The 13,531-nt window shown below is 39.6% G+C and overlaps 1 protein-coding gene across 3 annotated transcripts in view; it reads right to left on the bottom strand.

Moving 5' to 3' along the window:
• Nucleotides 1-13,531, bottom strand: part of grik5 (glutamate receptor, ionotropic, kainate 5) — a 136,502-nt gene that overhangs the window by 90,882 nt on the left and 32,089 nt on the right. For all 3 annotated transcript variants that reach the window (XM_088409434.1, XM_088409433.1, XM_088409432.1), the window contains exon 3: nt 130-242. The gene's annotated coding sequence lies outside the window, so the exon portion shown is untranslated. The remainder of the gene's footprint in view (nt 1-129; nt 243-13,531) is intronic.

Here is a 13,531-nt window from a genome sequence, read left to right on the forward strand (position 1 = left end):
GTACATAAAAACTCACACGTCCGGCTTCAATCGTTGCATTTTGAAATGTTACAAGTTTGAATCATCTGGTGGAAATTTCAGCTCCCTAGTGTGCTTTTTAATGATATCATGAAAAACAATTCCAATTACCTTGAAATTGTACCTGCACAGATTCAAGATGCCTTGTCCCGATTGTTGCAAAGCAGCCCCAGAACATAACCCACTCCAATCTTTCCGACATTTGGCTCCATGGATTTATGATGCTGGAAAGAAAAAAAATATTAGGTTAATGATTCAATCCCAAAGACGTGTTTTAAAATTTTTGATTTGCTTGTTTTGTTTTGTTTTTAAAGAATCCAGACATTCATCACAGATACTTATTGTTTTTTTGTTTTTGTTTTTTTGGCTAAAGGAATGTCCCAAAAAAATGGCTGACACTTAGTAATCAATTCCTTTGGAAAATTAACTCAATTAAATCAACTATTTTGGGTACTTTAGTACCTAAAGTAATGAGTTTACTACCTGAAGTCATTACTTTATTTAAAATATAAAAATCCTCCAAGTTCCATTTCAATGTAGACATCAGAGACGTCCAGTGTTGGGAGGGGCGAAGCGACCCCGCCGCAAAACTGCATATTCCGCTTCAAAATTCCTTCACGGTCTTGGCGGTTTATTGTACCCCCACGGTTTTGAGACGCCCCGCGGCCGATCCACAAAAGCGCCCCCGAGTACAAGAGTACAATGAAATGTCAGGAGTATTATTGAGTAAAACGTGCCGGCCGGTGGAAAGGAAGCTCGCGCTCAGCTTAGCGTTTTCGGGTAATTCCTGCTATAATAGATGTTGAGCTCCTGTTAATCGCCGCCCGCGTCATCCACTTAGGATGGAGAATAAAATGCTTTTCATCTATCCTTTAATCCTTATTTCCTTCCTTCCGTCATTCCGCCATCCTTTTCGTTTCTTCCCGCTTCCTTGCATGCGTCTTTCTGTTTCTTCAACCCTTCCGTACGTCCTTGTTTCCTACCGTCATCACTCCAAGTTTGCACGCGTTTTTTGACCCTTTTCTATCATTCTTGTTTCTTTCCTTACTGCCATCCTTCCTGTAGCCTTTTGTGCTTCTTTCTGTCCTTCAATCCTTCCTTACATACATTCTTGCATCTTACCACCTTCCCACCTTTTTTTCCGTCAGAACTCGTATTCTTCCTTTCTAATCCTTCCTACATTCTTTCCATCCTTCAACCCTTCCTTCCTGCATGCTTTCATGTTTTTCTGTCCTTCAAACCTTTCTCCCTACATCCTTCCATGCTTCTTTCTGTCCTTCAACCCTTTCTTCCTGCATGCTTTCATGATCTTTCTATCTTCAGTCCTTCCTTTCAACATCCCTTCATGTTTCTTCCTGTCTTTCAGGTCGTCTTTCCTATAATCTTTCATGCTTCTTTCTGTCCGTCAATCCTTCCTCCCTGCATACTTTTGTGCTTCTTTCTGTCCTTCAACCCTTTCTTCCAGCATGCTTTCATGTTTTTCTGTCTTTCAGTCCTTTCTTTCTACATCCCTTCATGCTTCTTCCTGTTTTTCCTACATTCTTTCTTTCTTCTTTCTCTCCTTCAATCCTTCCTCCCTACATTCTTTCATGCTTCTTTCTGTCCTTCAATCCTTCCTACATTTCATGTTTCTTTGATCCGGACTGAACTTTCAGTTCTTCTTCCGTACATGCTTTCATGCTTCTTAAAGCCATCTTTCTATTCATCCTTCCGATTTCTCTCATCCATCCTCCATCTCCATGTTTCCTTTGATCTGTCCTTCCATGATTCCTCTCTCCTTTTACTTTTACTTTTCCTCGCTACTTTATTCAGAAATTATTACAGATTTGGCTAATCCTACCTGTATATATTGTAATATATCTTGTTTAACCCTTGTGCAGTGGTTTGTCCAATCCTTTGATCTTTTACATCAACGGCTTTTGACATCAAAAGGAAAACATTGAAAGAAGGTACCAGGGGGCTGAAATTTCACCCAGATGGGTAACATGTCAAAGCTGGGAATGGCACGAGCAACTTAGGCCATGTTGAACTTTGACATGTCACCATCAGGGGGAAATTTCAGCTCCCTAGCTTTCCCTTTGACGTAAAATTCCTTTGCAGTCGCGATCAAAGGATCGTACACAATACCGCACAACTAAGCTGTAGTTTTACCGGGCATTTGTAATGTCAAGACAAGCTTGTTCAACCATGCCCATGATGCGCAAATGATAGCATCTCAAGCACCGGTTGAGAGACGACTACCCACCACGCTCTCCGCCCATCCTCATCCGCACTTGAGTAAATAAACACCCCCGGACGCTACATTGAGAAAGCTGCGGCGTAGCAGGAATGAGAGCTCACACATGCCTCCGAGCTTTGACTGGCACTCGCATTGTGCGCTCCATTCAGCAGCCTGCCAACGCGCTCGTGCCGCAAAGACGGCGGGACAGCCGCCGCGCCGTCGTGATAGCCGGCTGCGAAACGGAAGCGGATTAGCATGTGTGACATCACCGAGGCGACAGCGAAAAAAAAAAGGCTACGATAAGAGCTTTCAACTCATTCGTTCCTAAAAATGTATTTTGACAAGTGTTTAGATGTTCGATCACGGGTACTTGAAATTTTGTTCAAGAGCTTTGCTCAAAAGTCAAAAAAAGGTCTTGTATTAAGTACTGAAGGAATCAATTTATGTAACTGAGTACAAAGGTGATTACTAGGCTATTTCGGTACTTTAGGACCTAAACTATTCGATTCCTTTTGGACTTAAGTACTAAAGTATTTGACTAAATAAGTACTGAGTACTTCATTACGTTTGTACTTAATCACCGAAAATAATAGGTTACTTTAGTATTTAATTGTTAAGGTCGTTCAATTACTCTAGATACTAAAGTAATTGATTACTATAGGCTAATTCAGTGCTTTAGTACCTAAAGTAAACAACGCCTTTAGTACTTGGTATCAAGGTTCTTTAGTAATTCACTACTAAAGAACTTGATTACTTAGTACTTTATCACCTATATTAATTGATTACTTTAGTACTCAAGTACCTATTGTAAATAATGTCATTCAAAGTATTACGTTAGGCCATTTCAGTACTTTGATTCCTTTAGTACTTTAGTAGCAAGGTGGTGAAGTAATTGATGAATAAAATGATGATTGATGACTAAAATAATTGATTACTTTTACATTTAATCACCAAAATCAATGTATTAATGTAGTACTTAATTACGTAGTGCAATTAAGGTTGTTCATTTACTTTAAGTACGAAAGTAATTGATTTCTTTAGGCTACTTAAATACTTTAGTAAGAGAAATAATCCTTTTTTGGTAGCAAGGTACTTCAGTACTAAAGGAATTGATTACTAAATAATGATTGCTTACTAAATTAATTGATTACATTAGTACCCAATTACCATATTTACATATCTAAGGTTGAGTAATTGATTACTTCAGGCTTCTTCAGTACTTTTGTAACATAACTCATCAGTTTCCATAGCACTTGATTATTAAAATAATGGCAGAATACTCAAATAATTAATTACTACAAGTATTCAATTACTTAATACAATTGATAACAACAATTTTAGATCCTCCTTTAGCTAGACACTTGAAAAAGTTATTTTTTCAAAGCTAAGCACATTTGATTGAATATCTGGATTTTTAAGGAAAAAAAAAACGTAAAATTACGTCTTTGGGATTGAATGAGTTCAAGCCAGAAGTCAGATTTTTTTTTTTTTTTTTGTCTTTCACACACTGGAGCCAGCAGTTTCGTCAATTCCCCGTTGCGTTTTTAAGGGGAAATTGACAATAATCACAAGTGAGCGCGTCAGCCGCCGCCACGCATCTTAATTGAAATCTTCATTTGCCTTTAATTGAACAACAGTTCACTTGCAGCCGCTCGGATTTTTATTCTCGGGAAATGCCAAATGGTTGCGGCAGCTGTTGTTTGTCGCCGGCGCCCCGAATGACATTTGCTCGACTCTTTCGTAACATTGCGGCGCGAAGAACGAGGCTTTTGATTTGCAAAATATGCAAATGAGTTAATGAAATCGTTAAACACACTCGCATGGCGCTTGTTTCGATATTTTGATTCCTTGCCAGAAGTACTCAATGAAATATGTCGCGTCTCCCGTTTCCCGCGAGGGAACCGTTGCGTCGAGATACAATTTCCTTTGTTCGTGTGTTTTTTTATGATTTTTACATGATATATTTTGATTATGCACGAATGTAATCCTAACGTATTTGTGTATTACTAATACGCAATTTAGAGTTTTGACTTTAAACGTATAATACTGACTTTAGAGTCAGAATGCCAGTCGTCAGAATTCCAATTTTCAAAGTGAGAATGCTGAGAACAGTAAGAATTCTGACGTAAATGTGAGAATATTAAGAATAGTCAGAATTCTTAACTATAAAGTCAGAAGCGAGAAAACCGGTTTAAATTCAGAGAGATACAACTTTCAAGTCAGGTCAGAATTCCGTTTTTAGTGTTTTTCCTTTCTGTCTTTCGCGCAGCTCCATCTAGTGGATACACAACGCAACCCCAGCCGCTACTGTAGCTTCTATTCTATGCGCCTTATAATGCGGTGCTCCCTATTTATAAAAACAGCTTTAAAATAGGTCATTCATTGAAGGTGCGCTTTGTAATGCGGTGTGTCTCAGCGCAAAAAATATGGGAATTAAAAACAAAAAACATAAAAATAAGTGTTTGGGATTGGGTGATTTCAAAGGTTTAGGGGTGGCCCAAATGTGTGAGGGTCGAATGAGAGGGGAGGGGGCGCAATGTAGCTCCGCCCCTGCTCTCCATTTGTAATATCGAATAAAAAATAAAGAAGGTTGAACTTCGCAGCTGGGTTTTGCTTTTTCGTTAGCTTTTTCAGGCCGATTCACTCAGGATCATCAGAAAAGGAAAAAAGCTTTTTAAGTATAGAGCGTGAAAAAAAAAAAATCACAGAGGAAATTGGGGCATTGCACATATGTTGCATCAGTTCTTGGAAAAAAATAATATGGAAAAAAATGTTTGCTAGGTGTGCCACTTTTGACGTTGTCTAAACATATTTGACGCGGTGCCAATCGGTCGCTTGTTATCATTATTATGTTATCATTGTTATTATGCAGATTGCGTGCAAACACAAACGACGTCCTTTCAAAAATGCTTGGCCTATTCAGAAAGCTCTCAAAGAAGCAATATTCATAATCATAGTCCCAATTTGGTCTTGTTTTACGTCAGCAATGTTTTTTGTCATGCATTTTTGTAAAGCCCGACTTTTTACAGCAATCATGACAACAACAGGGACCTGAAAAAAAAGAAAACATTTCATGTTCAAGTTGGTCAATGTTTGCCATCGGTTGCTAGGCAACCGAAAGGTATGCGCCCCCCCCTTCACAGAGAAGCTACAGCCAAACATTTTTTAAATTTCAATCGATAACTGACCTTTTTGGGGGGGTGCGCTGGTTTTTTTGGTTTTAGTGAACGTCACCCCTCCTTTTTCACCCCCCCCCCCATAACATCAGCATTCTGTCTTATGTTTCAGAAATTGGCGTGTGGGCGGGAAAGTTTTCAGTCAGTCAAGCGGAGCGCTCGTTGATGTCACTCAGCAATATTTACAGATTTTGGAACTCAGTGAGAATTCTGCCTGATAATTCTGAAAAATATCTACATGATCAAAATTGAGTCAGAAATCTACCTTTAAAGAATTCTGACTACCCTCTCAGACTTATGTCATCTTCTAAATTCGTAGAATTGCGACTGAGAAAAGTCAAAATTCTGCCTTTGAGAATTCTGAGAATAAAATCTCAAAGGACGGAATTTCAGGATTTTCCCTTGATTCAAAATTCCAACAAGTGAGAATTCGGACTATTTTGACCAGTCAAAATTCTGACTTTGCTCAAAATTCCGAGAAACCAGAAAGAATTCTGACCATTTTCCCAGACAGAGAAATTCAGACAGGGGAGTCAGAATTATGAAAACTGAGTCAGAAATCTACCCCGAATAAATATAAAAATTGAGAAATGGAGAATTTTGTTTGCCTTGTTGGTCAGCATTTGCTTCGCTTCAATTTTTCCAACATGCGCACGGCGAGCGAGCGACTCCAGAACAACTCCAGAAGTTGCTCTGACTTTGCCTGACCTACAATTATGTAAATCCCACAAATACCAGTGGCATTTTGAAAGGACCCAGGTGTGCAACTTGATTACTTCCCTCACGGGGGGAGCTGGTGTAAAACACATGGATGATAAGGGGGGGGGGGGGGGGGGGGGGCAGCCAGGCAGGTGTTTGACAGAGTCACTAGCCCATTAAACATGTGACATTGGCGCGTTAACTGCTGTCAACCGGGATTGAACCTGTGTAGATACACACACACACATATATATATATATATATATACATATATATATATATATATATATATATATATATATATATATATATATATATGTATATGTACGCCACGCCAAATTTTCGTGGGCCTCGAATACGCTTGTTTTCCACACGGAGCGGCCGGCAAATGACGACGCCGCGGCGCTAAATACTGCTGATGAGACACGACAATTTGGCGCGTCGTGCGGCGCCCCCCGCGTCACCTTTCACCTGTCACGCTACGTTATCGTCATGGGGAGCACACCCTGGCGTCTGGCGGCCCAGTCATTAGCTCCACGTCGCAAGAAAGTGGCGAGCGTGGGACCGGGCGGGTACGCAAAAAAGCATCTTAATGAGTGCGAGGTGTTTACACAATTTTTTTTTTTTTTTTACCCCTTAACTGTTCAAAAAAAGAAGGTGCCTTCGGTAGTTCTCAATTTGAACTCTACTCTCCATTTCATTCTACAGATAGAAATTAGACATATTAGATTTATTAGAAGGGAGGCTTTCATTTTTTTCTTACAGTTGTGTTTTGACATGAATATAAAAGAGTGTATAGTGTATTATATTTCCTCAAGTAGCGGCCAAGGGCATTTATTAACACAACCGCCAGAAACATTCGTAGGAATTTGTTAAGAGGGAGGTCTTTATTTGTTTTCAAAAGCATTTTTACAATAAATGAAATCATTTAGAGTCGTTCTCCATTCAGTACCTTTTTTTTCTGCCTAATACGAACGAGGAGGGAGGCTTTCATTTTTTTTTTACAATTGTGTTTTTGCACTAATATGAAAGAATGTATACTGCATTTATTCAAATAGTGGCCAGGGGCGTTCATTAATGTACAACAAACTTTAGGAATCGTAGAAATGTATGAAGAGGGAGGTCTTTATTTATTTTTTGAATACATTTTTAAAATTAATGAAATCGAGCAGCGCAGTTCTCCATATAGTGCCATTTTTTTTTCGCTTGATGCGAATATAATTGGGACAGAGGCGTTCATTTGTGTTTTTGCACTAATATGACAATACTGTACTGTACTTAAGTATCTTGGACTGACCGTATGTACTGACCGTATGTACTCTCAAAAAAAAAAACAACGCAAAAATACGTCCCTGGCATCGAATGAGTTAAGTATCTGGGATTGAATGTCTGAACTTTTAAAAAACGTGAAATTACGTCCCTGGCATTGAATGAGTGAAGAGGGAGGTAGTATTTTGTTTAGTACCATTCATTTTTTTTCGCATGATATGAACTTATGAGGGAGCTTTTCATTTCTTGCAATTGTGTTTCTGCACAAAGATGAAAGACTGTTTATCCTCACGTAGCGGTCAAGGGTTTATTTACGCAACAGCGCCAAACATCAGGATTACAATTTATCCATTCAAGGTGATTATTTTGAGAGAGGCCTTTAGGAAGTACAGCCATCATTCAAAAAAAAAAAAAAAGCACAATTGATAAAAACTGCCTGCGGGACATCACTATATTTGCACTCTTGTGATTTATTATTTATCCCCCCACCCCACCCTTGACATTTTCCATTAACATGCATTCTTTTTATGCCTCTCCTCGATTAAAAGGCATAGTGCCGCGGGGTGTGCCTTCCTCGCTAGATGGAGGACAAACTCTTCCGCTTCCCTTTTTTTTTCTCTTCTGCGCTCATCCATCCTTCTTTAGGGGCGCCTCCCTCACGTGTCTCCATTCCATCACCGCGACCCCCCCCCCCCCCCCCCCGTTACCCCCTTCTCGCCTCGCTCGCCGCCATCTGCCTCGCTTCCTCCTCGTTCCCTCATCTCCAATCCCCTCGTCTTTCTCCCATCAACCACCATCTTCCTTTTCGCGCACGAGGGCTTCGGCTGCCCCGGATGCCCCCCCCCCCCCCCCTCCACGCCCCCGCCCTACATGTTTATCCACAACGGGGGAAAAAAAAAGGCCGAGGTCAATAAATGCAATCTCCATCATGCTCCCAGGCTGTCTGCGCTATTTACAATGCTGCGCACAAGCCCGTCCGGAAATAATGGGAGCGCAGGCAGGCAGTTGGGTCGTCGGGAGGCATTTATTAGAGGAGGAGGTCTTTATTTGTTTTATGAATGCATTTTTATGATGTATAGACTCAAATATCATATCTGCTCCCATTGTGGCTGAGGGGACCTCCGCAAAGGTTACTAAGCCGCCGGAAGTGTCGCAGGGCATTTATTCGGGGTGAGGTCTTTAATGTGTAAAATTGCATTTTAGTAATATTATACGGAGACGATTTCATCATACGATGGCCGAGGGACTTCATTTACCAAAGTGCTTTGTGTAGAAGAGTCCCAAGGCATTTATTAGAGGGGGAGGTCTTTATTTTTTACGATTGCGTTTTTGTCATATTTGACAAATATCGTATCTGCTCCCGTTGTGGCTGAGGGGACCTCCGCAAAGGTTACTCAGCAGCATTTATTCGGGGTGAGGTCTTCAATGTGTAAAAACGCATTTTAGAAATATTATACGGACGCTATTTCATCATATGATGGCCAAGGGACTTCATTTATGAAAGTGCTGGAAGGGGTTTGTGTAGAAGAGCGGCGAGGCATTTATTAGAGGAGGAGGTCTTTATTTTTTAGGAATGCATTTTTATGATATGCAGACTCAAATATATCTGCTCCCGTTGTGGCTGAGGGGTCCTCGCCAAAGGTTACTCAGCAGCTGGAGCATCTATTTCGCAAAGGGCGTTTATTTGGGGTGAGGTCTTTAATGTGTAGAAACGCATTTTAGTAATATTGCACACATCTGATTTTCTCATATGATATCCAAGGGACTTTATGTATTAAAATGCCAAAAGCGCTTCGTGTGTAATAGTTGTGAGGTATTTATCGGAGGAGGAGGTCTTTATTTTTCCACGAATGCATTTTTATGAACTATAGACTTGGATATTATATTTGCTCCTATTGTGGCTAGGTGGAACTCAACAAAGGTTACTCAGCTGCTGGAGTAACTATCAGTCACAAGGCATTTATTCAGGGTGAGGTCTTTAATGTGCAGAAACACATTTTAGTAATATTATACAGAGACTATTTTATCATATGATGGCCTAGGGACCAAAAGTATTTTGTGTTTAACAGTCGTAAACTTTACTAGGGCGGGAAGGTCTTTTATAGTATGGGCTTATAAAATGTTTATTTCACAACGAATATCAGAAAATGATTAGTAGGTGCGAGGATGAAAAAAAGCTTTTTTACGAAGGGATAAAATATAAAAAAGCCTTATTCGTTAAATAATGTGGAGGGCATTTTCGAGAGCAGCGGGCATCAAATAGTCATGAAGGCTTTATTAGGGCAATGGGGTTTGTTTGTATTTCAAATGCATTTCTATAACAACAATGAATAATATATAATAGAATATTTCCACATAAAGCGGTCAGGGTCACTAATGTTTTCACCTGCAGGTAGTAGATGTTGATAGATGTTGATTAGTTTCGCCACAGACGCCTTCCATGGTTTAAAAAAAAAAGTCAGTACAAGCGTTCTGGATATTAAAATGTCATTTGTATATATTTTTTTTATCTTTTTTTAAATGAGCAAAATACACACACAAAAAAAATTGGTAAACATGATTGCTTTTCCTGGAAAATTGAACATAAAACTGGTTTAAATGAAACAATGTGTTTGGATTACACACATTTCTGACTCAGTTGAGGTACTAAATACATTCCGGGTCATATTGACCCTGAGGCATTATTGCTGTACTTGAAAAAGGAACGTGAAATTTCACGTTTTTAAAATGTACTTTATACACATGTATAAATTAAATATTTTGTTTGTGATTTTGTAAGAGTGTTTCTACCCACCAAAAAAAGAATTTTTAACACTTGGGTAATCAAACACACATCCGGGTCATATTGACCCAGAGACACTGCTTTTCCTTAAAAATGAAAATTTACACTGCTTCAAATGAAATACTGAAATATTGGATTGAGTTGCACGCATTTGGGTCAACTGTATATGCCCGGGTCAAAATGACCCAGGGACATTATCGCTGTTCTTGAAAAAGGAACATATGAAATTTTGTGTTTTAAAAATGTGTTTGATACACATGTATAAATTAAATAATGTCTTTGTAAAAAGAAATGGGTATTTGCCACTTGTGTAATCAGCGACACCTCTGGGTCATATTGACCCATGAACATGTTTGCTTTTTCCGAAAAATCAACATAAAACACTGGCCCTAATGAAATATTACATTTGGATTATACACATTAAGGACACGTTTGGTTCAACTAAAAACCCCCCGGGTCAAAACGACCCAGGGACTTTATTACCGTTCCTGGCAAACAAGGAGAAAAGATTTACGGGCAATTTTCCATTGATTTTTTTTCCACCAGCCAACAATGACGTTTGGTTTTAGCATTCATGTCGACTAAGTTAACAAGGGGGTTCGACGCGACGCGAAAAATGTTGAGGATGGGAGCGCCTCTGCCGTCTTGAGGTCTTTGTTAAAAATAAGCTCATTAACATGCTTGCGCACGCGAGCCGCCGCATGTCGTAATGAAAGGACGCGGCGAGAGGAAGCGGGCCTGGCAGCCACGCCGCCCGCCGTATTAACATGACAGCCGTCAGCACCTCTGGCGGCGTGCCCTTTGTGCGCCGTGACTAGTCGGCCGTCTGTCACCATGTGGCACGACACGCCGCCGCCGCCGCTGCGCCGCCGCCGCTGGCTAATAGCATCACGCTATACAAACCCAAACATATTTCCCCATTTACTTGAACGGGAGGAATTTATGGACTCAACGCTATTTCTTAGTCAGAGTGAGGCCTTTTATTTATTTATTTATTTATGTATTTATTTTCCACAACGCAGGAAATCATTTCGAAGATAGCAACAGTGCGCGGCGGCATTTATGGTTCCGCCTAACAAGAGGGAGGCGTTTGATTTATTTATATGATTATGCCTTTGTATTATATGTCAAATCGGTGAAGTCGAAAGGTAGATGATTGGGTGGCATTTTATAAACTGTTGAGAGTACCTGATGTTCATTAGTCGAAAGGCGTTTAATAAGGGGGAGGCCTTCATTTTCTTTCAAAATGCATTTTCTAATACACTCGTAAAGCCCTTAGAGACTCTGTTGTGATTAAGGGCTATGTATATAAATTTGACTTAAATATTTCTTCAAAACGATTGTATATTTTCACCTAAAAGGAACTTTATTGAGAGCGAGGTCTTTATTGATATAAAAATGCATTTGTATTATATATGATATAATACGTCTCATTTTTCCTCACGTAGCTTTCAGGGATAGATTTCTGCGCAGCATTTTGTCAACTGATGTTCATGAGTCGAAATGCATTTAATAGGAGGGAGGCCTTCATATTTTTCCAAATGCATTTTTTATAATACACTTGAAGCGCGTAGAGACTGTTGTGATAAAGGGTGAAGTAACTTTATAGTTGACAATTTAATCAGCAGAATTGCATCTATTTAATTTATTAGTGAGAGGTCTTTATTTATTGATATAAAATGCATTTGTATTACATATACGATACGTCTCGTATTTCCTCATGTAGCTGTCAAGAGTAGATGTTTGGGTATCATTTTTTCAACTGTTGAGACCAATGCTCATTAGTTGAAAAGCATTTAATAGGAGGGAGGCCTTCATTTTTATCTTTTTTTTTTTTTTCATATGCATGTTTATAATACACTTGTGAAGCCCTTCAAGACTCTGCGGTGATTAAGGACCATGTAAATAAATTTGTCTCAAATATATTATTTTTTTAAGATAATAGGAACTTTATTAGGAGAGAGGTCTTTATTTATTGATCCAAACATGCATTTGTTTGATATATTTTATAATCCGTCTCATATTTCCTCATGTAACTGTCATGGGTAGATGTTTGTGTGGCATTTCCTCAACTTTTGAGAGCCGCTGATGTTCATTACTCAAAAGGCATTTAATAGGAGGGAGGCCTTCATTTTTTTTTTTAAATACATAAGCCTTTACAGATTTTGTTGATTACAGGCTGCGCAAATAAATTTGACTCAAACGTTTCTTCATGACAATGGTATTTTTTCACCTGAAAGGAATTTATTGGGAGAGAGGCTTTTATTTATTTAAATAAACGATGCATGTGTAGTGTATATGAAATGATGTGGCGTATTCCCTAATTTAGCTGTCATGGGTAGATGTTTGTGTGGCATTTCCTCAACTTTTGAGAGCCGCTGATGTTCATTACTCAAAAGGCATTTAATAGGAGGGAGGCCTTCATTTTTTTTTTTTAAATACATAAGCCTTTACAGATTTTGTTGATTACAGGCTGCGCAAATAAATTTGACTCAAACGTTTCTTCATGACAATGGTATTTTTTCACCTGAAAGGAATTTATTGGGAGAGAGGCTTTTATTTATTTAAATAAACGATGCATGTGTAGTGTATATGAAATGATATGTGGCGTATTCCCTAATTTAGCTGTCAAGGGGAGATGTTTGGGTGGCATTTTGTCAACCCTAGATAGCGCCTGTGATTTTCATTAGTCGAAAGGCGTTTAATAGGAGAGAGGCCTTCATCTTTTTCCAAACGCATTTTCATAATACACTCGTGAAGCCCTGAGAGACTTTGTAGAAATTAAGGGCTGCATAAATAAATTGGACTTGACTTCAATGTGTCTTCCTGCTTGGGAATGAATGTTCTCACCTAACGAGGACTTTAGTAGGACGGAGGCTTTTATTTACGGACACAAAAACGCATTTGTGTCATATTTTAATCAAGTTGCTCATATTGCATCGCATTTTCTCATTTAATGGCATTTATTTCAACTGCGGAGAGGAGGAAGTCTTTTCTTACTTTTATAATACATAAATAAATGTATAAACAAATTCTGCTTTCCTCAAAAGGCCAAAGGATTTCATTTACTCATTGGTATGAGGTTACGATGAGCCCGGAGGAGGTCGCGCCATTGTTTGCCACCTCTGTGGTTTGGCTAGCCGTCGCCGCGGCAACCCGGGCCGATGCTCCGTCGCTGCAATCGCGGCGATGAAGCCGGGGAAGAGCGCAATCGCATCGGGGGGACTGGACATTTGCACATCTCGGCGACGACGGAATATGATACGTACATCGCTGTCATATCACATTTAACGCTTGGCTTCTCTCACCAGCAATTCCGCTCGCTCGCTCGCTCGCTAGGCCCACGCCGTCTATCTCTCCCGATCT

This window comes from Hippichthys cyanospilos, chromosome 3 (genome assembly GCF_059441005.1).
Source record: "Hippichthys cyanospilos isolate Australia breed blue-spotted pipefish chromosome 3, RoL_Hcya_1.0, whole genome shotgun sequence".
Lineage (NCBI taxonomy): Eukaryota > Metazoa > Chordata > Actinopteri > Syngnathiformes > Syngnathidae > Hippichthys > Hippichthys cyanospilos.